We start from the raw sequence: 27,650 nt of genomic DNA, 5'->3' as shown, positions 1-27,650 counted from the left end.
TGGAATTGATGAAAATAGGAGTGAGTGCCTCTCAGTTCTCAGGTGGCGGAGTGTTGAAGGCACCACAGTCACGCAGAGGGATCCTGGACCCCAGCCCTGAACTTCAGGGATGTAGCTCAAGTTCTGGTTTCCAGATAACAGCACACATTAGTGGACACCACTGAGGTTTAAAACTGAATGTGCTGGTCCTAGAGGAGTCCATTTGTATCAGCTCTAATAGATGCATCCTAACCTTTAACCCATAATATGATGAATGCACTTAAGCTCACATCTAAATGAATATACATTCAGCTTATTCCTTTACAGACCTTCTGTCTAGCCTAGTTATGAAGTAGTTTTTACAGTTTAGTTGTGGCTCAGAGTTAGGAAAAGGGGAAAACTGCCTAAGTATATTTCCTTGGCCCCCTTCCCTGGAACCTGCTGGAATGAAGGAGAATAACTGATGTAATCACATATACTAAAAACAGAAAATATATACAACACAAATGCAAACCAGTGAAACTCAACTAAGGATACACAAAAGCCAAAGTGTTTCTCTCCAGAGCTTGACCAGAAGGCAGATTTCTCTAGAATAAAATAAGAGAATCTGCAGAGTCTCAACCAATGATCCATTTTTCTGACAATTAAACTAGAGAAACTGAAGATGAAGCCAGAGGGAAACAAAAAGAAAATAACTACAAGCATTTGAAGAGCTGACATTTGTCAACGGTACAGAAATAAACCCTATCCAAATGGCCAGTCAAATACCTGTAAGGGGAAAATACCACATGGATCCTCTGCCAGGATGATCCACTCCTTCACCTGGAGATGTGTCTCCAGTCCAAAGGATGCTACAGATTGTATATGGAGAAACAGAACATATCTGAGCAAGTACGCCTGCCAAGATTACTTCCCCCACACAATTTCATTCTTGAGCAAATTGTGGGTAAGATCTCTATTCAAAGACTAATAATAATTATTAGAAAAAGAAAAGATGAGAGAAATAAATCAATAAGCTACAAAACCGTTTATATAGCCTGATCCCATTTATATAAATATATATGTATATGTGGGCATATGAAGAAACTATCTCACGTGAAACATCTGAAGATGTAAATAGATATCTGAGTCATGAGCTAAAGGAAAGGAGGTGAAACTTCTACTTTTTCTTCATACAGGTACATTTTGATTCTCTTGAAATACCATTTAAAAAAGATCTGAGCTGAGTTTAGTCTCTGGAAATAGTGGACATCTCTCCAGAAAAGTACTGTAATGCTATGTACTGTGCTATGTACTAATGCTAGTACTGTGTCAAAGTTGAACCTTTACCCTATCCACCCCCTGCCAAACGCTCATCCTCACATACTCAGTACTTCCCTGGTCCCGATCCAGCTCCCACTTCTGTCATGCCATGAACTGCTCCCCTCCAGTAACCAGCAAACTCCCCTCTCTCTCCCCCTTAAAGAAGACTTTAGGATATACCCCCATGATGTCTGTCTTCTGGTGTGCACACCTTCATGCAATACTCTCCTCTTGAGCATGGGTAGCACATGGGACTTGCTTCTAACCAAAAGAATTACACTACATTACTATCTGTGATTACACTACATTACTAAGACTCCCTTTGCTAACAGCCTTGCTGAAGAGACTCTCCTGGCTGGCTTGGTGAGGTAAGCAGTCACGTTAGGAAAGTCCACGTGGCTAGGAACTGTAGGCAATTTCTAGGAACCAGGGAAGCCTGTAAGAGCTGAGGGCAGTCTGCAACCTCTTACAGTCTGAATGGGTGTGGACACTCAGACCTATAGGTGTGACAAAAAGAATTCTGCCAATAACCTGAGTGAACATGGAAGCAGATTCTTCCTCAGTTGAGCCTTCGGATGAGAACCCAACCCAGCTGATACCTGTATTACCTTCATGTGAAATTGTGAGCAGAGGACCCAGTTAAACCATGCATGGACTTCTGACCTGCAGAAACTGTGAAATCATATATGTGTGCTGTTTTAGGCCAAAAACAAAAGCAAAATTCTGAAACTGAAACTATTTCCATTAGTATGATCTGAATCATGGTGATAAAACATGAGCAGGGCAGGGGAGAGGGATGAGGAAAACTTCTCAAGACCTGTGTTCTCCAAACACTTTTTAAAAGTCAAGTTCACTGATGTAAAATTTACATTCAGTAAAATTCACCCTTTTTAAGTATAAAGTTTAACAAATTTTAACAAATGTCTAGAGTTGTATAAGCACTACCACAATCAAGATATATCAGAGGAGGCTGAAAAATCTCCTACAACGAAAAGCTTTAAGTAAGAAAATATTACATCCTTCTGCAAGGGTTTAATTATGGCTCTTTCCAGACATCAGAGAGATTCTAGTACTTCTAATACTTAAAATAACACTAACTATAACTCTTTCATTTACCTACTGTTATATCTGCTGGGATGTGTCCATCTTCACAATCTGAATAACAATGTCTAAAAACTAAAGGTTGATATTCCTCGCATGATGAGTCTGGCGGTATTTAGTCTAGGACTTCAATGCTGTGACTCAAGGATGTTGAAGACCCAAGCTCTAACCTTCCTGACGCTTCCCCATCCTGGGTGTGCTGCTGGCCAACTCAGGGCCGTGAGCTGCTGTTGTAGTTCCAGGCATCAATCCACAGTTGAGGCAGGGATAATGGGAAAGGACAGTGCATCAACCATTATCCGGAAGGCGAGAACTGTCTCAAAAAAACTCAGTAGGTTTATTCTCTTATTTGTCAAATATATGTCAGCCTCGCTGTAGAAGAGGCTGGAAGGTAAAATTTAGCTTTCTCATTTTTATAGCAAGGTTGGAAAGGGAGATGGTGGTTGAACTTGGCCAATCTGCAGTGATTGGCAGAGACTTTAAAAGTTCAAAGAGTTTTTACATTTTTTTTTTCATTTTAAGGACATCAGTAGCTAGAGTTAACTCCCAGGCCCAGTTATATATAGGTATGAATTATCTCTTATTTAATGATTACTGACTCTGGGAAAATTCTCAGCTACATTGTGACATGGTGTGTCTGTGTTTCTTTGTATAATTTAATCATGTAAAAGCTTCTCTTTTCTCTGATCTGTTAAGACACTTGTCAAAACGTCAGATAAAATATGATGATGAACTAATACTGTATTCTAAAATGGTACACAATAATGCCAAGTACTTTGAGTTATTTTAATTTCTTTCCTGCTTACTAAGAACATGCAGTGAGCTGCAAAAACAATGTACAAAGTTAAAAGTTATGCAAAAAGCAGAAAGAGCAGCCCAGAGAGAACGGTTTCCAGCATTTTTGAAATGGTACTCAAATTATGTGAAAAGAATGCAAATGCTGTTATCAATTAGTATAAGATCGGGATCTTGTTAATATAAACAGATTTTGTAAAGAACAATATTTTAATATTAAATTCATGTTCTGTTATCTAAAACATCCTGTAGTAAAACTGCCATCTAAGTATATTTAAAAAAATAGAAATTATCCTCATTTAAATAAGATTAAATGGAGATACTATAAAAATCATATTGGTAGATTACTACCAAGATGTACTTACTTAGGAAAATGCCCGTAGTGTTTCACTTAAAATCCATGAATGCTGTGTATTCTGTGATACATGGAAGTTAAACACATTTTCATTGTAGAATTAACCTAAACCCAGAGGGATCTTTCAATCTAGCGAGAGAGAGGAGACATACACAGATAACTCTAATATCAGTTGAAAAGTGCGATGGGTCCCAAGAGAGATGCAGGCACAGGAGAGATGATTGTTCCTTGGGGAGGCTTTGGGAAGCCAAGAACAATTAATTTGGATCTCAACCAGCTTTGCTTTGTCTCCATGTCCTAAATCACCTGAAGGTTCTTTTTTTTTTTGTGGTACGCGGGCCTCTCACTGTTGTGGCCTCCCCCATTGCAGAGCACAGGCTCCGGACGCGCAGGCTCAGCGGCCATGGCTCACAGACCCAGCTGCTCCATGGCATGTGGGATCTTCCTGGACCGGGGCATGAACCCGTGTCCCCTGCATCGGCAGGCAGACTCTCAACCACTGCACCACCAGGGAAGCCCTCACCTGAAGTTTTAGGTTAAAAGGATCCACTAACCCCTCCCTGTGACTGTCAACATCCAATCAGCGACCAAATCCCATCACCTTCAGCTCTCTCTTACGCCACTCCACTCCCCAGGCTACCTCCTTGGGATAGGGGACTGTTTTCGCTCTCCTGGAGTTTTGCAAAAGCTCCTACCCTTTCGATTAGATTCCCAGCAAGGCCTCTGGAGTCATTTTTTTTCCCCAAAGGAAAATCTGATTACAGTACTCCGTTGTTTTAAAACACAACCACTGCCACCACTCTAATTGTAATTTGTTCAAAGAGGCACAAACTTTCACTAATCTTTCCAGTTCTGGCATATAAATAGCTCAATAAATGTTTGTTGACTGGTAGAATCTACAAATAGTTGAATGAACAAATGAATGAACTTTCTCAAGACCCTATCGTATACCTAATTCGCTGTTTCTTTTCCTAGATGATGTGAATGAGCTCATTTAGCATGTCTCTTACAAAGCTCCTCAGGTGATGTTCTCAAAATTCCAGCCCAATAAATGTGAAGAGATACAGGGGTTAAGTCTAACTTTAACTGGGTGAAATCTTCAACTGTTCTAAGGAATTTATTCCCCAGATTTGACATACGAATCCAAGGCTGTGTCTATGTGATAAACTAAATACTTCTTGGAAGTTAAAAAAATAGAGTTGATGGTCAAATAGTTGTGAAGAAGCCTAAAATAGTTTCCCTGCAAACTGATCTCAGATATAGCAAAAGCAACACAAAGGATGTCTAAACTTTCTCCTTCATTAGCTTATACATGGAAATCCTCTAGGATAGGTCTGGGAGGAAGGAACTGAAGATCAGTCACAAACTTTAACTGCATGTATCCTAGTGTTTTCACTGAATACCTTAACCTGGTCCCTCCTCCAGCAGCTGTAGCTGAAGCTCGGGATAGTGGGCCACCACAAGAGCACAGTCAGTGGGCAGAAGGGTAGGCATGAGCCAACTATTACCAGTAAGATTTTTGCTAAATTACTATTTTATTCTTTGTCATGGCAAAGCAAAATGCAATGCAATCTGATCCTTTGCCGATTAACTTTAAACACATGAAGGCAAACAAGTTTTAATCACCTGTCACTCCACATAACCCACACAGATACTACTCTTTACTTTCAAATGTCTTTCTTATTGATTTAGTTCTCCAAGTGGTACCACTGAGATTCACATTCTTTTTTACCCATGACTGGTCCTATTTGATGACACTGTTTATAATTTAATTGGCATAGTCCTAATTTTAACCTGTAGGGCATTTTTATCACTTACCACTTACATATAGGAATGTATTTCTGTCAGTTTCAATTGGTTTAATACCAAGCTATAAAACATAAATGCTCAGCTTTTACGATTGTCTTTTAAATTAAAAAAATAAGCAGATATTCTGAGGCTAATATCACATAAAAGTAATATCTCATAATTATGGTTTACTACATACCATGCACTGTTTGAAGCTCTTTACATATGAACTGTGAAATTCTCACAACTCCTTATGAGGTAGATAGTATATTGATGTATGAACAGATGAGGAAACTGAAACACAGAGAGGTTAAATAACATAATAAAATATGTTTTACAACACTTTTAGTTATGAATAACTCTTACATCTTGAGCATTTGTGCCTTGCTACTTACTAGCCACATGGGATTAGGCAAGTTACTTTACCTCATTAAACCTCATCTGTCACATGGGTATTGCAATTGTATATGCTTGAATATGGGGAGGATTAATAAGATAATGTATCTGGCACAGTGCCTGGCTCAGAGTACGTCCTCAATGATTTTTAGTTAATATTATTATGACTAAGATTCGACATTGACTTCTAGCCTTGGATCTGGAGCTAATAATCTGTATAATGTTGGAGAAGACACTTAAGCCCCGAATTTCCCCAGTTTCTTTACCTGTGGAGTGAAATGAACTAAACCTCCTCTGCTGACTACATCAGGTAGCACAAAACCACATCAAACAGTATTTGCAGAAGCAGTTGGTCAAATGTAAAGAACTATATACATACAAACTATCACTTTTACTAAATCAACTGGGAGAAAATTGCTTTGACCTTTTATTCCACAATTGCCACTTCAGAAAGTTTCAGGGTCCCTGAGCTCACACAGCAAAATGTTTTCACTACATTTTTTTAAATGGCAAAGTGGGAGATGATTTTTTTTAAAAAAGAAAAGAAAAACAGCTTTCAGGAATATATTCAACAAAGCAACTCTCTGAGATTGTCTTGGGACACAGGTCTGTCTCTTCAAAGTTTCATAGCCCTTGTTCCTACAATTATGGGTGAAATTCAGTAAATTTTGTGTTCCCACAAACAACACCCAGGCAACAAGAAAACTTTGAAATGTTTTCAGTGTTTGTTCTTAATTCACTAAAGGAAATAGATCTTAAGATAAAAATAATTTTATAAGCTAATTTAGATGAAAATATTATAGTGCTGACAAAGATCAAACATTAATAAAATGTAAATTCCCTTATTTATTTTAAACTAATTTTCCAATGATGCTGAGTAAATGGGTATAATTTAATATTTTTAAAATCTAGAGATATAAGCATTGCTTTTGCATGTAGCAAACAAAGAGTAAAATAACACTAACCAGTCATTCATTATAGAACTTAGACTTTAGTAACTTTCCACAGTTCCCATATCCAGTGGCTTAAAACAGGTTGAAAACAACACAAAACAAATATACTGGTTTGAGAAGGAAAGGCTGTATAAGGTTAATTTTTGATTAATTATATGCAATACAATTATGGGGAAATGGTACCAAAGCACATATGAAAGTAGGGTTATTTCTTGCTAATAATTTCTTCTATATGAGCCTGAAATCATGCTAAAGCTAAATAAAAATAAAGTGATAATCTCAGTCACTGCAAAAATGGTATGTATACACTGTTGCAAATTAGATTAAAAGATGAAAGAAATGAGAACTTCAGATATTTATACCTTCCTATAAAAAATAACATTGAATATGACCAAACAGAAATAGTAAATATACTTAGTGTTTTATTTTCACTTTAGGATGAAGAAATGAACATGATTCAGATATTTCACCTACACCATTTTTTTTTGCTATTATTATGAAGGCTGAGTTAAAAATTATTTACTCTTTATAGAGATATTTAGCACCTAGATACACAAGAAATGCAAATATGCACATACCCAGAACAGTTCTTTTCCTAGTATTTTCATCAGGAAGATAAGGCTTCTATACCAACAACCTCAATATCATTAAAATATTTTAAGACAGCTCCACTTCAATAGGGAGAAATAAAGTTTAACACAGAGCATCAGTTCTGTATCTTGCTTAGGGTATAAATTGGAACAAAATGGATGGATCTGAAGATTAAAATTAGTGGTCTGAAAAGTTCAATCCATCTTGACCTACTGTTCTCCTGGAGAGGAGACCAGGGCCACCCTGAAGATTTCAAGTTATACCCATTCAACCCCTTGTCTCCGACAAGACTGTAGGTCTGACAGTAAGTGAAATATTACCCTAACTGTAAATTACCCTCTATATTTAATTCCGTGATATAGAGGTAATATGTTTCCTGTGAGTGATGGTCTATTTTTAAAGAGAACCTGAAAGATTTTTCTTGTGATTATATCTGAAAACAAAGTGAACAGATCTGATGGAAGAGGGTTCCTGTGGTGCTAAGACTGGTAGAAAATGAAAAAGGGAAACCCCAGCAAAAATGGACTGGAGTCGATCTTCCAGACAGAGAAACAAACGCCTCAACAAGTCTTTAAACGTTTTTATCTTCTTAGGCATGATGAGTTTTTTAATGAGAACCTCTGTATTTTTCTAAAAATAATTGCCTGAATTTCTCTCTCTCCTCTCTGACACCTTATTCAGGTAAAGTTTCAGAGCCCAACACTTGTTGCCCTGATTGCTTACTTCATTTAAATACATTATAGAGCAGTGTGGATGTGAACTCGCTTTCAAGGCAAGGAAATTTAGGCTGGGATCCACTCTGAAATTTAATATACTATACTATACTATACTATACTATACTATAATATAATATAATATAATATAATATAATCTGAGCAAGTTGCAAATTCTATATCAATCTCAACTTCATTTCAAAATGGGGATAAAGCAACCTTCCTCCCAAGTAAGTTGTAAGGATTCAGGAAGCTAAAGAGTGATAAATACATATTTGTATTATGGCATGTAATCCTTAGCTATTATGTTACTATGATTATCATTATTAAAAGCAACAATAGTAGCTATGTAAAAATAAAATATCTTAAGCTTTTGGGAGACAAGATTTTTGTCTTAGATTAAATTTAGATTAGATTTCCCTCTGTTGCCATAAATCCAGGAAGGCAGAATTTTTTTAAGTGCCCCAATTTAATATTCAGTACTCTCTGGGCAAGAGTTTATTTCCATGGCCAGTGCAGATGTGAACTGTACTGTCATTCATAAATGCTTCATTTCCTCATTTTACATAAGAATATCACAGGAGACTGTCAAAGGCTTTATTGAACTCAGAAAGCACTACATCTTCAGATTTTCGCTGCTCTTATTTGTATGTTAATCTATTTTTTGGAAAAGAAAAAAAATTTTTTTAAAGGCAAAATTTGTAAAACTTCCTCCTTAATGCATCTTGATTGGCTCCTTGTGATGACTTTTTTTACAAGTATTCACAAATAATTGACTTCACAGTTACTTCTAGAACTCTCCTCTTACTCAAACAAGTCTTTTTTTACCCAAGGAAAAGATCCTTTGACCAACTACAAAATATTGTCTAAATCAGAGGTACATGTGGAAAGCAGATTTCTTCTCCTGCTCTTTACTGGGAATTCAGTTCCAAGAAGTCTTGCGGGAACTCAATATTCTGGAATGTTTTAACTCTTCAACAGCTTTTTTAAAGTCTCTTAAAATAGAGAAGGAAAAGTGATGGGTCTGCCTTTAACAAGCTTGCCCATCAATTTTCAAATACATGATTTAGCTAGGACTCATTTGGTTTCAAGTGACAGAAGCTCAATTTGAACTGGTTTAAGTAAAAAAAAAAAAAGACACAAAACAAACAGCAAAAAATAAATATTTGCAAATGAAGCAACTGACAAAGGATTAATCTCCAAAATTTACAAGCAGCTCAAGCAGCTCAATATCAAAAAAACAAACAACCCAATCCAAAAATGGGCAGAAGACCTAAATAGACATTTCTCCAAAGAAGATACACAGATTGCCAACAAACACATGAAAGAATGCTCAACATCACTAATCATTAGAGAAATGCAAATCAAAACTACAATGAGAAATCATCTCACACCAGTCGGATTGGCCAACATCAAAAAATCTACAAACAATAAATGCTGGAGAGGGTGTTGAGAAAAGGGAACCCTCTTGCACTGTTGGTGGGAATGTAAATTGATACAGCCACTATAGAGAACAGTATGGAGGTTCCTTAAAAAACTAAAAATAGAACTACCATATGACCCAGCAATCCCACTATTGGGCATATACCCTGAGAAAACCATAATTCAAAAAGAGTCATGTACCAAAATGTTCACTGCTGTTCTATTTACAATAGCCAGGACATGGAAGCAACCTAAGTGTCCATCAACAGATGAATGGATAAAGAGGGTGTGGCACATATATACAATGGAATATTACTCAGCCATAAAAAGGAACAAAACTGAGTTATTTGTAGTGAGGTGGATAGACATAGAGTCTGTCATACAGAGTGAAGTAAGTCAGAAAGAGAAAAACAAATACCGTATGCTAACACATATATATGGAATCTAAAAAACAAACAAACAAAATGGTCATGAAGAACCTAGGGGCAAAATGGGAAAAAAGATGCAGACCTACCAGAGAATGGACTTGAGGATATGGGGAGGGGGAAGGGTAAACTGGGACAAAGTGAGAGAGTGGCATGGACATATACACACTACCAAATGTAAAATAGATAGCTAGTGGGAAGCAGCCGCATAGAACAGGGAGATTAGCTCGGTGCTTTGTGACTGCCTAGAGGGGTGGGATAGGGAGGGTAGGAGGAAGGGAGATGCAAGAGGGAAGAGATATGGGGATATATGTATATGTATAGCTGATTCACTTTGTTATAAAGCAGAAACTAACTCACAATTGTAAAGTAGTTATACTCCAATAAAGATGTTAAAAAATAATAATAACTTATTGGAATGATACTGGGATATCTCAGTGAATTTTTCAAAAAGTTGAACAACCAGGCATTCTGGCTTTCTTCACAGGTCAACAACAAGGCCTCCAACTGTCCAACTTCATATGTTAGACCATCAGACTCTACTCAATATATACTGCTGGGACAAAAAGACTCAGAGAAATGTGATAATATTCCCACAACTGTTCAAGCCACCACGCAGAGGCCATCAATCCTCTGTGCCAACAGAAACACTGGGTAACTGGGACTGTACACAAACTGGGGGCTTAGGGTAACCTGGCAGACACCTCTAAGTTGTCTCATCTCTGGTAGTAAACTTCTGGAGGCCTGCAGTGACACTGTGTCATTATAAAGTCATAATGCTTAAAAAAATGTAAATCCTAGCAATAAAAAGAATAGCAATTTAGTTATACACACAGCTAAGCAGTTTAAAGAACGAAATCATAAATGAAGGAAGTTAACAAGGTGAAAATGCAATTTCTCATTCATTATTCATGTGTACATAATCAGAAAGGTACAATTCAAGCAAATACCCAGACATATCACATTATTGTGAGTAGGAAAGATGGTTTACTTTGGTTCAACTATTTTAAAATTAAACGTGAGGTATTACTGCTAATGAAATAGTCACATCATGACCTTACAACTCTTAACTCTATCTAAAAATATTAAATTTCATCTACTTATTTTCTTTCTACATATAATTCCTAACAGTTGTTATTTAATTATTCATTCATTCATTCCACCAAAAACTGAATCATCACCAGTTATGAAATTAGAGAGTACTGGAGCCTTGATACTAGGAATTTTGTTATCAAATAAAAATTTTGGAAAAGGCATAAAATGTGTTTCACTAAGCTCGCTTATTAACACTATAAGGATTCCAACATTTTGAATGAAATAGGTGGATTCATTTCACTTACTTCCATAAAACAGTCCAATAGCAATAAAACATCAGAACTCCTGGAAAGAATTTTACACAATCAATTCAACCTTGGTGGTTAAGAATGAAATTTATTACTACTGTTAGTCATATTATTAATTAACAAAATAATGCTAACTTTCTTCATTGTAACCACTGTGCAAAGAGCAGCCTCCATATGCCAGGTACTATGAAAGGCCCTTCATACAGTATACAAAAGAAAAAAGGAGCACTTTCTACAGTATCATTCAAATATTGCTAATGTCCTTGATATTTAAGTAGAGCTACCTGGGGTCCCCGATTTCATTTTGTGAGAATCCCCACTGGCCCAAGATTTATGCAAACCCTAGGGCCTAATGTTCTTCCAGGCATCTTTGGCTCTGAGCTCCAGGTCTGTAGGAAAGAGCTCCCTCCTCTCTCACACACAACTATTCCGTGTACAGACCAATATGAGGAACACAACTTGCTCTCTTTGATTTTCCCCAGACTCCTTGATATCAGACACTGGCCTGTGCTGGGACTTCCACAGGCCTGTGGTTTCAGAGGATTTTAAATCACAGCAACAAAAATGACCTGATTATCAAGAGTTCTAAACACATGTTTCTTTATTTCTTTACGAAGAGTTTGATTTAGAAAAGTGAGAGAAAGAATGATCTACATATTCTCCCAGCAAGTTGAAATTTAACATAGTTATGTGTCATCAAGGAGCTTCAAAACACCTCCCACACTCTCTCTTCAGCATTATATTTATCGACCATCTCATGTAATAATCTGACAATAAGTAAAACTCTAAAAGCTAATTTAATATAGTTTTTTTCTCAGTCAAATATCCTCTTCTCTCTCAATTTCCTAAGTAACTAAAGAAAATCCAGATTTACCTTTGGGTTTCACGAACTCATCCAAAGTTTGAGATTGCATATATGTTTAACTGCCTAAGAAAGACTGGTGGAGAGCAATTCACCAAGCTGATATAAACTAATTAAGAGCATAGATTTCCATGAGATCATAATGAACTAATTAAATAACATGTGTTTGTACAAGTTGTGTTATAATTTGCATACATTCCATCATAACCCTGATATATGATTGTCCTCATTTCACTAGATCATCAAACTTAGTTTTGGAGAGATGTTATATGCCTTAACCAAAGCCATTCAATCAGAAAATGCTGGAAGAATTTGAATCAAATCTACTGATGCCAAGTTTATTACTTTTCCCATCATGCCAACTATTGGCCCAAATCCCATATCTACTTACAAATAAATCATTAAAACAGGATGACACACTTCACCTTCAGAAGCTACTGCTAGCTTACTATGGTGCCATAGCAGAAGTTCTGAAGTTTTAATTTGTCCTTGAAACTGGAAGAAACATTTTTAGCCCACTAATGCCAATTGCCTTTCCCGCTAACTATCAAGGTTCATCAAATGTCTTAGCTTAAGTCTTTAATTGGACTTGCTATGGAGGCAATAGTTTCTAATGCTCCACGATAATAATCGGTCTGTTGATAGATACCAAATATTTAAAAGTTAGGACTATCTGAGACCACTGGGAAAAGACTCTTAGCAGGTATGACAAATCTGCATATATTCAAACTTTGCCAATATTTATAAAATAATTTGTAATATTTATCTTTAGTGATGGAGTACTAATAAGGAGAGTTTATTTACTAACAAGTTGAATGTCAGACTTCAAAAATATTTAACATTTGGAGAAGCCCTGAGTTCACTTAGTTCAACCTTTTATCCAAAGTGAGTCCCTGACAGATACTCATTCAGATTCTCCTTGCTTAATTTTAATAATCCAGAATTTGATGTTTCTTTCTTTGAAATTATGGGAAGTCTAAACTTTTTTTGGGGGTAGGGGGTTAGGTAATGGTACAGCACATATCCTTCCCCAATTTTTCATCTCCTAGTATCCTAGAAATTCCATATCCTAGTTTTATGTTCTAGTTAGAAAAAGAATAACATTTTTTGAGCATCCTGTGGAAAGGCAATAGATGAAACTGGCAACAAAGGGCTCCCGCACCAGCCCCATCCAGGGCTGCAGGGATCACTATCAACACATTTATAGACAATCATGGTACATTTCTGTGCTGCCACCCACTGGTCAAAAGGGCTGCCATCGATCCTTATTTGTTGGTGAATTTCCTGAAGAGGCAGTAATAACTAGTTGTACTTTTTGGTACTATACTAAATTTGTCATTTGCCAGCATCCTTGAGAGCATTCCTTTCATTTTTGAAAGTTGCCACCTTTTGAACCCATCCCCAAGGTAGACTTGCAAGAAAACTGTCCATCATCCTTAGCAATATGAACCCCAAGTCTTACTATTTGGACCTTCAAAATATTTCATGAGTTACCTATGTCTTTGCACTATTCCTTTTCAGCTTAAAATTGCCTAAGTTTCAATTAAGAATCATGTCTGATATGAAACTGAAACGTGCCTCCTTCAAATGTTGATCCTTTGTCCTAATTCTCTTAGCTGTACAATGTCTGCTCAGTAGATGTTTCCTCCTTCTTTTCCATATTTGATGGCATTTCTTATAGCTCTTCTTCTGACCTCACCCCAGCACTCCTACTCTACCACCATAGTTTGCAAGCCAAACATCCTTGGCTCTTCCATCTGAAACTCAACATAACTAGGCTTCTGGACTCTTCACAGGACTGAGTATGCTGCCCTGGAAACACTGGGGCTTACAACAAATGTTTGGGAGCTTATTTTGTCCACTGCAAAAATATACTGCTAAATAGTTTTTAAAATATAATACTTAAATATTTAAATATGTATTATTGATCTACCATAGGATTGTCTGGTTTGTGTCCTCAGGCTCTGGTCTAGCAGTTCATTTAAAAAAGTTGCCTTGGCCCAAGAGCATGGTTAAAATAAGTAAGACAGACAAGAACAAGTGATGGCAGGATGTAAAGAATGTGGTACACTAATAGATGCAACTTCTTTGCAAAATAGTTTGGAAGTTCCTCAAAATATTGAGTTGAGAGTTATCAGATGACCCAGCATTTCCATTTCTAGGCGTTTATCCACGAGAAATAAAAACATATGTCCACACAAAAATTTATACACAACTACTCATAGCAACGGTATCCCCAATGGCCAAAAAAGTAGAAACAATCCAAAAGCCCATCAAGAGATGAATGGATAAATGAAATAAATGAAATATATCCATACAATGGAATACTATTTGGAAATAAATAAAGGAATTAAATAATGATGCATACTACCACATGGGTGAACCTTGAAACATTATGAAAAGTGAAAGAAGCTATTCACAAAAGACCATATATGTATGATTTCATTTATATAAAATGGCCAGAAGAGGAAAATCTATCAGGAAGGAAAGTATATTAACTGTTTCCTAGGGCTGTGAGGCTTAGGGAGAAAGTGGAGTGACGGTTAATGGGCATGGGATTTCTTTTTGAGGGGACAAAAGTGTTTCAAAGCTAGATGGTGGCGACGGTTGCATCTGTGACTATACTTGACTCTGTGACTACACTGAAAACCACTGAAATGGGTGAACTGTATGGTATGTGAGTTATATTTCAATAAGCTTATCTTTTAAAGATACCTCAAGATGTATAGAAACATAAGACTTAGAAGTAGAGAAAAGTATACAGACGGTCTAATACAACTGATTTTTTATAAGCATGGAAAATCAACTAAATCGGTTATCTACTGCTATGCAGCAAACCATCCCCAAACTGGCTTAAAACTACAATGGTTTAGCTTGGTCAACATTCTTCAAGTATCAGTGGGATCAGACTGTAGCTGGGGCCACTTGTCTGGGACTCGACTGTAGATGACTCATTGGAAAGGTGATGAGAGAAAGCTGGCGAGTTGATGCTGGTGTCAGCTGAAAGTTCAGATGGGGCTATGAGCTGAAGGACTGAGCATTTCTCCACATAGCCACCTCCACTTTATGGTGGCTGGTTTCTAAGAATGAGTATCTCAAGAGAACCACCTAGAAAGTGTACTGCCCTTCACACTCTAGTCTCAAAAGTCCGACAGTGTCACTTCCGCCATAGTCTCAAGTCCACATAAAGTGAAGGACAGGGAATAGAGAGCCTATCTGTCAATGGGAGAGTGTCAGACTCACATCAGAAGAAGGTCACAGAGCTGGGAAGTAATGCTGTGGTCACTTTTTAACAATACAACCTCGCACAGTGAGTATTATAGGGTCAATATATTATCACCTGTTTTAATTCACCATGAGGCAACATTTATATAGGGTCCACATTTCTCACAAAAACAACCTGTTTACTTCTGGTGTTGACATAGAAAGTATACTCCGATTTTATGTTTTAGTGAACTGGCTTTCAGTAACAAGCTGTTTTAAAGCCATCTTCACTTTGCAGTGTTTTCTCATGAGAAAATGCTGCAAAATAACCCTCAAATGAGCTGAGGACATAATCAGGATATGCTACAATAGCACTTATGATTGTTCAACAGAAATCCTTATAACATTTTAATATGAAGACTCTATTTCCTGTAACCTATAGATACGACTGAAATTATTCTTGTATTGAGTTATGAAGAAGCAAGCTTCCTATGTGTCCAGAAAAGTCCAATTAAAAAAGCTCATGATGGGGGGAAGGGATAAGTTAGGAGTTTAGGATTAACATAAACACACTACTATATATAAAATTGATAAACAACAAAGACCTACTGTATAGCACAGGGGACTATACTCAATATTTTGTACAAGAGAAAATAATCTGAAAAAGAATATATATATAGACAGATAGATATATAACTGATATATATATATCAGATATATATCAGATATATCAGATATGTATATAACTGAACCACTTTGCTGTACACCTGAAACTAACACAACATTGTAAACCAACTATATTTCAATTAAAAAATTAATTTAATTTTAAAAAGACACAATGTATATTATGCCAATACATAAAAAAGCCAACAACAGGAAAACCCCACACATATGCAATACATACAGCATACCACCATTTAAAAAACATACAAATAAACAGCAACTACAGAACAATGTACGTCAAAATCTGTAATAACCAGGAGATTTTACTATGACCATATTGAGTTCCATCAAGTGTGAATAGGTGAAAAATATCCCAAACACAAAGGAAATGCAAGACCAGCAAACAATTATTGTAGCTGGATTGCTCTAACCTCTGGAGGAAAGTATATTTTCAAAGAATAGTTAGAAATGATTGAGAGAGATACTCAACAAATATGAGAAATATGGTATAACTGCATAGGAACAAAAGGAATTGGGTGTCTGTGTGTTTTTTTTTATGTGTGAAGTTGCTGATTCATGTACTAACAGGGAAGTTGGTGGCTTTTTGCTTTTTGTTTTTACTTTCAGCTAAAATAAGGCACACAAGTTCATTCAAGAAACAAAAAAGACACTCGCCTACGTATTTTATTAGTGAAGGATATGTTTCAGTTAACATGCCTCATTTTAAAGTTTCGATTTGGCTTGTTCATAGAGGAAATTGCAATTTGGGGGCCTTGGATTCATCAAAGCAAATGGGCTAATTCTGAAACAACATACAGGGAAGACATGGATGCAATACAACCATTCAAATAAGGGTAAAAGGACATGATCAGTGTAACAGTGGAGATGAGACCCTTGTGCCATACAACTAAACTAATGGCTTTCATCACAGTTAGACAAAGCATTCACTTTTGAGCTACAACAGAACAGGAAAACACAGGAAGTTTTTTTGTCAACTTACACCCTCAACACAAATATATTAAACATGTCCTCTGGGTCTGGCACTCACCTGGGTGCTGGTGACACAGTAAGGGGAGGAGACCTGGTCACAACCTAACCGATAAATTAATCAGTAAACTTAGATGTTTCTCAGAAAATAAGCATTATTAATTATTATTTCTAGCAATAACAGTATTAACTATCTAGTACTAAAATGTTTCATTTCTGTTAAATCCAGTGACAACAGTGTGCAAAAGGTTTTCAACATCAGGTTTCCATACAATCCAGAAAAGCTCCCAGGATGGTAATTTCTTATCTCTACTCTCCCTAAAGGTGGAGTCATCGCATTACTGCAGCACTATTAAACCCATGTTCTTGGAAGACATTACTGCGGAGGACTGAGGTGTGATCCCTGATATGAGCAGAGATCCCAAAATAGAGAGAATTTACATTTTAGATTATTCATTTTAAGAATAAACTGCCTCTGGCAGGTCTATAGCAGGCAACTGCAGGTCTCTGACAAGCAGTTGGAATGAACGGTATCATTTCTTAAAAGTGTCTGCGTTAGCTAATGGGCTAGGTTCAAAGCAGATCTTTTGTTTGGGTGGAGGGCTTCTCAGTTGTGGAGGTGTTGGGCAGAAGCGCTGGCCAGCAGAGCTACAGTTGCCCTTCAAAAGCTTCCAATCGGCTCAAAGCTGTAAAGACCCTTGGTTGATACCTTCGAGTCCTGCTTCCCAGAGCACAAGAGATGACAGTGTCCAACTGTGCATGGAATGGCTTGGACCTGCCTACAACTATGGAACAACCTTAGGTTAACTGTTATGTAATTCAGTTTTTAATTTTGAACTTAACTTCTTCATACAGCAGATCTGCCAGGAGGTGTAAGCTGAAAAATGCTTCCCCAGATAACTAAATCTATAGACTTGGTGAATAGAACTAGTTAGTATTTGCTACATAAATGCCGAAGATTACTTGTCAAAAGTGATTTTTGTTTTTCTGTTTTGGTCTCATTGATATTGAGTCCTCCAGCTGCTTTCAGAGACCATGAGTAGAATGTAAAAGTCAGAACTTGTCATTAGTGAGAAAAGAAGACACTGGTCTTCACTTTTCTATGGCAGCCGCTAGATAGCCAGCTCATTTGGAGCCCAGGGTATGAACCTGCACATTCCTTTAATGACTGCAGCCAAATGACAGCAACTTGAACATGATAGATGGGCTGCCTGGGGCATGTTTACCTGTGTTGCTGATGCATGCCAGAGATAACGTCAGTCCAAACCACTGACTCTCAGAGACAGGAATGTTCCAGGAAAGCGATGTCACGGTATTTAACCCACGGGACTCCCGTCACCCCACATTTTCTCCACAAAAATTAACTAACACTGAGCTGTATAAGTTCATTGAATTCTATCTGTTTGGAGTCTCATTAATGATTCCTTCAGATTTCAAAAACACATTGCAGATCAAACTGATGTGAAATGACCCACCTCCCTTTTCTGAGTTAAATAAGAACAATACAGGAAGGCACAACACTTAATTTGACCTCAGCAAAACCTTGGTCATAGAGAAAAACAAGCTAATTTCTCATTTCAATTCTATAGCAATTTCCTATATGGTAGGTAAACTGAATATTTTTTAAAGTTCAAGTTTCTTTGGTCATAAATAGGAAACACTGAACAAAATAATCACTAAAGAAAAAAGTCATTACTTAATTATATATCTGATTAAATAAGTTTTACATAGAGATCTTAATGAAATATATAATATATATTTCATTAAAATATACAAAGTTTAAAGAAATTTAACATCTGTCCTTTTAAAAAATGTTTTTGTTATTTTGAGACACTATTTAACATTGTCTCCTTGTCCTATGATAATTCTTATGTTTATTTTGCCTATTTCTATCATATTTGGTTCAGTTGCTCTGAATACTAAACGTGTTTTCCCCATTTACTCCCTCTAGAATATTCTATTTGTTAATTTCAGGCTCTGTACAAATCCTCTAGAGGGTTATACCCCACGAGCTCCTGCTTCATATGTCCTGCCTGTGGCTCTTATCAGTAATTAATTTTGACAGATTTTTTCAGTGAGTTTGTAAGGGTCTTTAAAATCCTTCTCAAAACTTTGCTCCAGGCAGCCTCTGTCAAAGTAGACCCAATGATTTATGTACAAGAAAGTAAGACATGTCATTTTTTTTTCAATCTGAGAAAACTGAATCACCTGAAGAACTGGATTAAGATGGAAAAAGTTAAATAAAATTATAATATTAAACAATTCAGTGTATCTACTCATATAGCCATTAGAAAAATGTTTTAAAATAATACTTAGTGATATAAAAATACTCGACATAACTGTTAAATGTACAAAGTATAAAATATTAAGAAAAATAAAAGTGTGCACAAATAATTTTATAGTCACATAAAAACCTTAGAAGGAAATCTTCCCAAATATTTGCAGCAGCCTCTAGCTGCAGTGTTATTCTCAAAGAAAACTTGCATCTTTATTCCTTTCTGAGTTTTTTAAACTTTCCACAATGTGCATGAATTATTTTATAATGGCAAATTCATTAAAAACTATTAAAACATCCCATTTAAAATAGTCAATGTGATTTCACATATTAATATTCAACAATGAATTCTAACAATAAATATGAAAGCATTAGAAATGCACTACGATATCCTGTTACAAAATCCCACCTATTAAAAGCTTATCTTCTAACTCAGCATATAAAGGGTTAATCCATTTTTATTTTTCCCAGTAGAGCCTTCAGTCCCCTAAAAACTGAACTAATACCTTCAAAGGGGCGGGGCAGACAGCAACCAAATGAATTAAGTCTTAGAATAGAATCTGGGGTTATTAAAAAGATGGATGAGTATGTATGTGTCTTGAGAAGAGTTACAAAGTAAAATGTTAAGGGGAAAATCAAGCTTTAGGAAAAAAAAGTCAAAATAACTTACAGGCAAGACTAGAATACACACGAGGGAGCATGGGAGGGTGGGGAGAAGGGAGTCAGATGATGTATCCACACTTCCAGAATTATTCAGCCATAACTAGAACTCCTAGCATTAATTCCCCAAATCTTACACAAATAGTTTATGACCCTTGTCCTTCTGTGATCTCCAATTTCAACCACCATTCTTGTGATTCAAAAGATCCACGATACACAAAGAAACAGACTTGCTTCAAACCTAGCCAGTCCTATCAGGCTGGTGCCACATGACCATCCCTTTCCTTCCTACTTGGAAGTCTGGAATTCTACCTACGCCATGTGCTTGCTTTCTTTGCCCAGCTGGAAGTCTAATACCCGTTTGCTCACTATATCTACATCTGGCTCCCCTCCTGTGTATGTGATATGTACAAGGCTTTCTAATACTTTCCTTGTTATGAACTATACCATCGACAAAGACCCAGGTCTACAGATTCCTGGCTTGTGCCTTCCTATCCCCATCCACATGTCCAGACAGACATTCACTGCTCCTAACATAGTCCATGGTCTAGCAATGAAAATAGGGGAAAAATCATGCCCTTTTTTTCACTTTCAATCTATATCTGGCTTAACACAAAAAATAAATTTGAAAATCATCAATCAAATAATCCTCATTTTAATTTTAATACATTCAGAAAGTTCAACTTGTGGCACTATGGTCTAAATTCTTTTCTTTCCTGACTAAATGAATATAAAGTTCACTAGTCTTTACAGATAATCCTTCTCTATCTTCTTGACCTTTCCTAAAGTTGTTTTAATCTCCGCTTTTTCATGGATGATAATTTTGTCATTACTTTCATAAAATGGTTTTCCAAAATATAGTTGGGAAATTGATTAGTTATATAGGTCATTTCCCACATTGTGTTATCAGAAACTATTGTTGCACATTACAGGAACACTAATAATACTGAGAGATTCTACAGTGCTACATGGCACTGGAAAAATACCAATTAAGGAAGCGTTTTATAATGTACTTCTTCCCAATAACATTTTTTTTTTACACAGAGCTATGTAATTTTAAAATTATAAATGTAGACGCTAAGTGAAAATAAAGGCATGCTATCCTCACACATGAGTCAATGTAAATGATCCACATTTTTTTTAGATTTTATGTAAGATAAATCCTTTAAAATGCTTTTTTAGTACCTTCATATGGTTCAAACATATACAAAGTCCTCTGTGCAGTAGTTTTGCAGAGTGGGAGCTCAGAAATGCCTTTCTCCTACTTTTCTACATTAAACCTAATAACAAAACTGATTAAAAGCAAGATAATTCTGTCTTACTACCTGAAAATCAGCAATACCCTAAATTGTGGTCCTAAAAATTGCCTCTAAAAGCAATAATGTAATCTTCAATCCTTGTAGAATGTAAAGAACAGGAGAAATTATCGTAGCAATACAGTATCTAAGGTTATGAACACTATAAAGTTTAAGGAATAAGTTTATTGGTAAAAATCACTTGGAATTTCATAATATATTGATGAGAGTTTTCTTAAAATTTCACCTACAATTTTTTAATGTTTTATAACTTTTTATATATGTTTGTCTTATCTTTTTAGCTTCATGGCTAACTACTTGAAAGCAATGAAACTCCAAATCTGTGTATCACCCAGGGGAAGCACAGTTTTATGCACATAGCAGGCAACTGATAAACACTATTAAATAAACCCAACAAAATGACACATTTGCATATACTGTTATGTACCTAGAATTTTCTATTTAATCTGTTCATTATTAAATATATTTCACTGGTAGAATCATTACAAAAAACACATTTATCTGAGCCATAATAATTTACAAAGATCAATATGAGCTCTAAAGGTTTTTAAAAAGTTCCCCACGGAAAATGATCTGAAAACATAATCACTTTGCTGAATCACTTTGCTGTACACATGAAACTAACCCAACATTGTAAGTTAACTATACTTCAATTAAAAAATGGTTTCTAAAGGCCCCATAACTTTTTTAGCTTACATAAGAAGACCCTTTAGATACCAACTCTGGAAGCATGTGATGATCAAAGGAGACATAGGTCAACTGAAGGGAAATAAATGTACTTCAAAACAAGTGTAGTTTTAGGAAAGCCATGGTTTTCTTAAGAGCAAAGTAGTACACATATTGATTTAAGATAAAATACATAGGTCAACATTACATGGCATGAGTAAATGTAAATTCTTGTCTAATAGTACAGACCAGCACTGGAACAATTTTTTTTTTAACGAAAATATGAAAATGAAGATCAGATGACTACTCTCAGGCAAACCACAAGCAAACATGTATTTCTTGCAGTCATGAGGCAACCTCGGGTCTCTCCAGTGATGGGGATGTGAGCCACTGCCCTGTCCTCATTCTCACATCAGCTTTCACAGTCAACAACAAGCTTTCTCTCTCTCTCTTTTTTAAATTACTTAATTTATTTATTTTTGGCTGCACTGGGTCTTTGTTGCTGCTCGTGGGCTTTCTCTAGTTGCGGTGAGCGGGGCCTACTCTTCATGGTGGTGTGCGGGCTTCTCACTGCAGTGGCTTCTCTTGTTGCGGAGTACGGGCTCTAGGCACATGGGCTTCAGTAGTTGTGGCTCGGGGCTCTAGAGCACAGGCTCAGTAGTTGTGGCACATGGGCTTAGTTGCTCCGCGGCATGTGGGATCTTACCAGACCAGGGCTCGAACCTGTGTCCCCTGCACTGGCAGGCGGATTCTTAAACACTGCACCACCAGCGAAGTCCTCTCTCTTTCTTTTCTTGATTTGATCTCATTTCCCAGAGTCATTACCTAGGTCTTGACACTAACAATAATTACTTTCAAATTCTTCATTTAAGCACACAGTTCTCATGCTATCACCATACATATTCACTCTGTGAATCCACTGTTGCTACCACTTTTTCTGCCTTTTACCCCTTTTCACTTAGCAGCAATTCCAAGATCCATCATTATAATCATTTTCTTGCATTCATCATATCCAGTGCCTCTCCACCTCGGCTCAGCCCAGCTCTCCAGATCCCAAAACAACTCAAAACAAACTGATCATGTCTACCTGATGACAGCAGAAGAGAAATACATATGTTTCCAGTACCAAGCCATCAGCCTTCCTGTGGCCATGAACTTTGCCTCTCTCCTGTTCTCATAGATGAATTGTCTTTGTTCTAAAAGCCATTCCCTCTGCTGGTGCACTGGATCCCCTTCACTCTCACCTACTCAGTGATTTTCCCACTGAAATTATAGCCCTCCCAAGCATCATTAATTTCTTCTGGGTCACTGCCATCATCATAGCAATATCTCCCAGCCTGAAATCCCTCGGCCCTTCTCACCCCTTTAGCCATCACATCATTCTGTCTCCTCTTTGTGATGAAGGGTTATCAGTCTCCTCTCTCAGTTATTTGCTCAAATGATATGATGGGAATCATCACATGCCCAACCTCTGTCCTCCCTTCCTCTTCTGGTGAAGGACACTTACAAGACAGGGAGTGGGGACTGGGTCCCTCTCTCTTAGAGCCCCATGGGACATGAGACTTTGTAACTGTTGACAGTGAGACAGATGTGTCTCAAATACAGAAAATTACCCATAGGGTATAGCATAAATCATGGTTCTGTTTATGTTAATATAAAAGTACAAAATTCACCAGTTAAAAAGCAATCAAGATGGGTAATCAGAGCAAAGAAAGAAAAAAATCAATGAACACCTTTTCACTGAGCAATCCATGGCTGCTGTGTGTTCAAACACTTAGGGCTCAGCTTAAAAATGTCTCAGTCGTGCCATACATGCTACGTGGGATGCATTTCATGGTTCATGGTTTGGCATGACTTAAGTTCCACTCTATGGTTATAGAGTAGAATTTATTTCTAGGCAATGTCAACTACCAGCCCCAGAACTTCTGTTCTTAGTCTCACGAACAACTTACTCCAATGAATTCTTACTAGACTGAATTTTCTTTATGTATCCATTTCTGTTATTACCCTTTATTGTGATTTGCTTAAATAAGGTATGCAATATATTTAATGAATGAGTAATTACATTATGGAACCTATTATATCCAGTCAGCTCAGAATATATGCTTGCTATGATAAAAAAAAAAAAAAAATCACTTCCCTCCCACAGAACTGACGTCCAAGAAGCCAGGACTAGAGTGGTACATAATTGTAATGTCATAAAAATTGTTGACTTGAAATTCTCTAAATGAATAAATAGGATTTTTACTCAAGAAAGCTATCTCTTATGAGCACCTAAAGAGGATCAGGCAAACGATATTCTTTACGTGAAAAGATTTATAAATAGGATATGCATGTAATTGTTAAGAATCATAGAAGGTATTAATTTCTAAAGTCACTTTTCCTTAATCTCAGCTAATATTTAATATATATATATATTTAACTTAGTTTTAACTCCATAAAGGATGGTCTATACATGAGAAAAAGAGAGGAAGGACGTTTTAAGAATAATTTAGGACAAAAATGTTCCAGTGAAGGAAGAGATTGGTTGTGTGCATGAGGCCACACTAAGGAAGACCATGGGCTTAGCTGCTTGTTGATTTCTGCCTTCAAATTGGCAGACAGCACACATGGGACCTGACCGCCACGTCTCTGATTTGGGTGCTCCCACCTGCTCTAACTCAGCTTCCCAAGACATTTTCATTCCTCCTCACATTACTTATCTGCCACAAAGAATCTCACCTTTACTGTCCAAAAATCAGCAATGAATTTATTTTAATAATTAGAAAAAAACTCTTCACAGTAAGTTTTTATTAAATTCTCATCAAGGCTTTTATTTACTGTAATGTATTTTTCCTTTAAGTAGCTTATCCACTCTCTCAACTACAGACATCACTATTTAAGCTGAAGGACTATTTCCTATTATCCAAACCCAATTAACATTTATTCCAGTCTCCCAATTATTTTCCCCTTTTTTGATACACTTCCTGATCCTCTATGTCCTCTATGCCCATTCCTACCTCTGTCCAACTGTAAAAACGTATGGTAAGAAATCTAATAATTTGGCTTATTTCCTTGTACACTTTTCTAGAGGCTCATAAACATGTACAAACAAAAAATATGTTTACTATTTCGCTTTTTAAAAACAGGATAATACAATACTATACAATTCCTTTCTAAAATCTTCGTGGATTTTTTTCAAAGTTTAGATATATATCTGTAACTCACTTTTATTAATAACTGCATAGAAAGGATATATCTTTTTATGGAGGACTGTATATAAAGGAGATACCATTTTAAAAACTTTTCATCAATCAATACTGTTCTTTTTTTTTTTTTTTTTTTTTTACTATCCCAAATAATTCTGCAATACATACTCATACTTAATACCTTATGTTCTAGGTCACTCATTTCTATAGAACCTATGTCTAAGCATGACTAATCAAAGGCTATGGAGCATTTCAAAAGTCAACTCACAGCAACATACCATTTTACAAAAAGATTACAGTAAAGCACATTTTCATTTGGAATGAAAAAGAATGTGAATTTCCTCAAAATTTAACTGTAGCTAGCTTATAATATATACTGTTTTTTAATGTTTGTCTATTTGGTAGATTAAAGAAAATCATGTTTTCATTCTGAATTTTATGTCCTTGATTGGCACATTAGGGCGGAAAATATTTGCATATGTTTATTGGTTGTTTGCATTTTTATTCTCTGAATTTCCTGTTGATATTTTTTGCCTAGTTTTCTATTCCTTTGTCTTTTTCTCATCAACATTAGGAAGTTTTAATATATTAATTATATCAACATTTTGTCATATTTGTGACATGTTATTTCCCATGGTCTATTTTTTATCCTTTTTTATGTTAAATTATTCCTTGCTATTATTGTTGGTATTCACACTGCCAACTGTACCAACCATTCATGTATGGCTTCTGAGTTTCCTGCACGTACTTAGAAAGCCTTCTCCACCTCTAGGTTGTATGAATATTTTCCCAATGTTTCTCCTATAAAGTCTATAGTTTTATTTTGACAGTTATATTGTTTTCCCTTTGAGATTTATTTCTGAATACATTGTGAGTTAAGGGCCTTAATTTTCTTCCAGGTGTTTAGCCAGTTATGCTAACACCAGTTCAACCACTGCTTTGTACTCAGCTGAGATACTTTGAAATGAGTCAGGCTCCTCTATATTTTTTAAACTGTTCTGAATCTTTAGTTGTATCCTAGAGAGATTATTCTTTCTATTTGGGGCCAACTGGACACAACTGTATGTTTAGTAAGGTAAAATATTTCTTTTTTTTTTTAACATCTTTATTGGAGTATAATTGCTTTAAAATGGTGTGTTAGTTTCTGCTTTATAACAAAGTGAATTAGCTATACATATATATATCCCCGTATCTCCTCCCTCTTGCATCTCCCTCCCTCCCACTCTCCCTATCCCACCCCTCTAAGTGGTCACAAAGCACCGAGCTGATCTCTCTGTGCTATGCGGCTGCTTCCTACTAGCTATCTATTTTACATTTGGTAGTATATATAGTCCAAGGTAAAATATTTCGATCAAAATTTTCCCTGCAACTCTCACATATTTATGCTTCCATATGATCTTTAAAATAGCTTGATCCAATTTGCCAAAGAAACAATCAGCCACAGAATCCTGAGTACAACTGCCTAAATGTTAGATTAATTTGGGAGACAGTAATATTGGTATGGTGTCAAGCTCTTCTACACAGGACTGTAGCATGCCTTGTCCTTTATTCTGAATTATTTTATGTGCTTTGATAAAATACTATAGTGTTCATCAGACGGGTCTGGTTATCTTATTAAATTTATTCCTCATGTTTTACATTTTGTCACTGCTCTAAAGCTAGTGGCCTAGCAAGATTTCCAGACCATGACAGAATAAAAATCCATCACCTAACCCAGCTATATAACAAAGCAGTATTTGGAGTATAAGGAGTATCATGAACTTTTGCTCCCCTTTTCCATTACCCCTGAAAAATAATCAGAAAACTCTCACAGGTAGGCTTTTGGAAACAAACTAATCAAGCAATACAGCCTGGGCCTCAACCCAATTTCCTGCTTACTTACCATTTTCACAAACTAGATTATCCAATCAATCTATTCGACTCTCCTTTGTGAACCTACTTTTGCTTCACACTTTCTTGACCTAGTGACACAATTTTGACTGAGAGCATCATTGATCCTTTCCATCAATGAATTTTTCCTCGATAACTTTACCATCTACCTTTACCTAAATCAGTTCCCATTTATTAAACAAAATCAGTGTCCTCTAGGAAAACTGAGTCTTTCTACTAGTTGAGTCCTTAATTGCCGCATTTAGTCTATTGTGCTGTTGAGAGGTTCCTGGGATCAGGGAATTTATGTCACTCTTACCCCACTGCTGCTGCTCATTCAGCATCCCTGAATCATATAATTCAAACACAGGATGCTTTTGCACTTAAAAAGAATATTGATTTGTATTCTAGTTCATGGTAAGCAAAAGAAACAAATTTAAAAACTTTTATTTTCAGGCTTTTTAAATCATTTATTACATTTTAATTATAAGAAACATGAATTTTATGAAACAATTACTTTTAAATCTAACACTTCAGATTTTATATGCTTATTCCTTTTTATGGCAAAGAAACGGTAGAGGAAGAATCATTTAGACTACAGCTTTACAGGAAAAGTTCTGAAATGCATTCTTCCAGAGCCATCTTGGAAACACTGGGAAAACAAATCTGCTTAGGCCCACAATTCTACGATATTCATCTGCTCTCACTCTTACCAGTTTTTTAGCGTCATGGATATACTTTGAAATTTTATTAAACCTTAGGTTTTCTACAGACCAATTATTTGGCTTCACACATTT

The 27,650-nt window shown here is 36.2% G+C and overlaps 1 protein-coding gene across 2 annotated transcripts in view; it reads right to left on the bottom strand.

Annotated features, from left to right (window-relative positions):
- CTNND2 (catenin delta 2) overlaps positions 1-27,650 on the bottom strand; it is a gene marked incomplete at its 5' end in the record, with an annotated part of 948,683 nt that overhangs the window by 765,542 nt on the left and 155,491 nt on the right. The window lies entirely within an intron of this gene.

The sequence above is a fragment of the Mesoplodon mirus genome (assembly GCF_964341445.2).
Source record: "Mesoplodon mirus genome assembly, chromosome: 5".
Taxonomy (NCBI): Eukaryota; Metazoa; Chordata; class Mammalia; order Artiodactyla; family Ziphiidae; genus Mesoplodon; species Mesoplodon mirus.
Note: the sequence above shows the minus strand (reverse complement) of the source record. Positions and strands in the feature narration are given on the sequence as shown.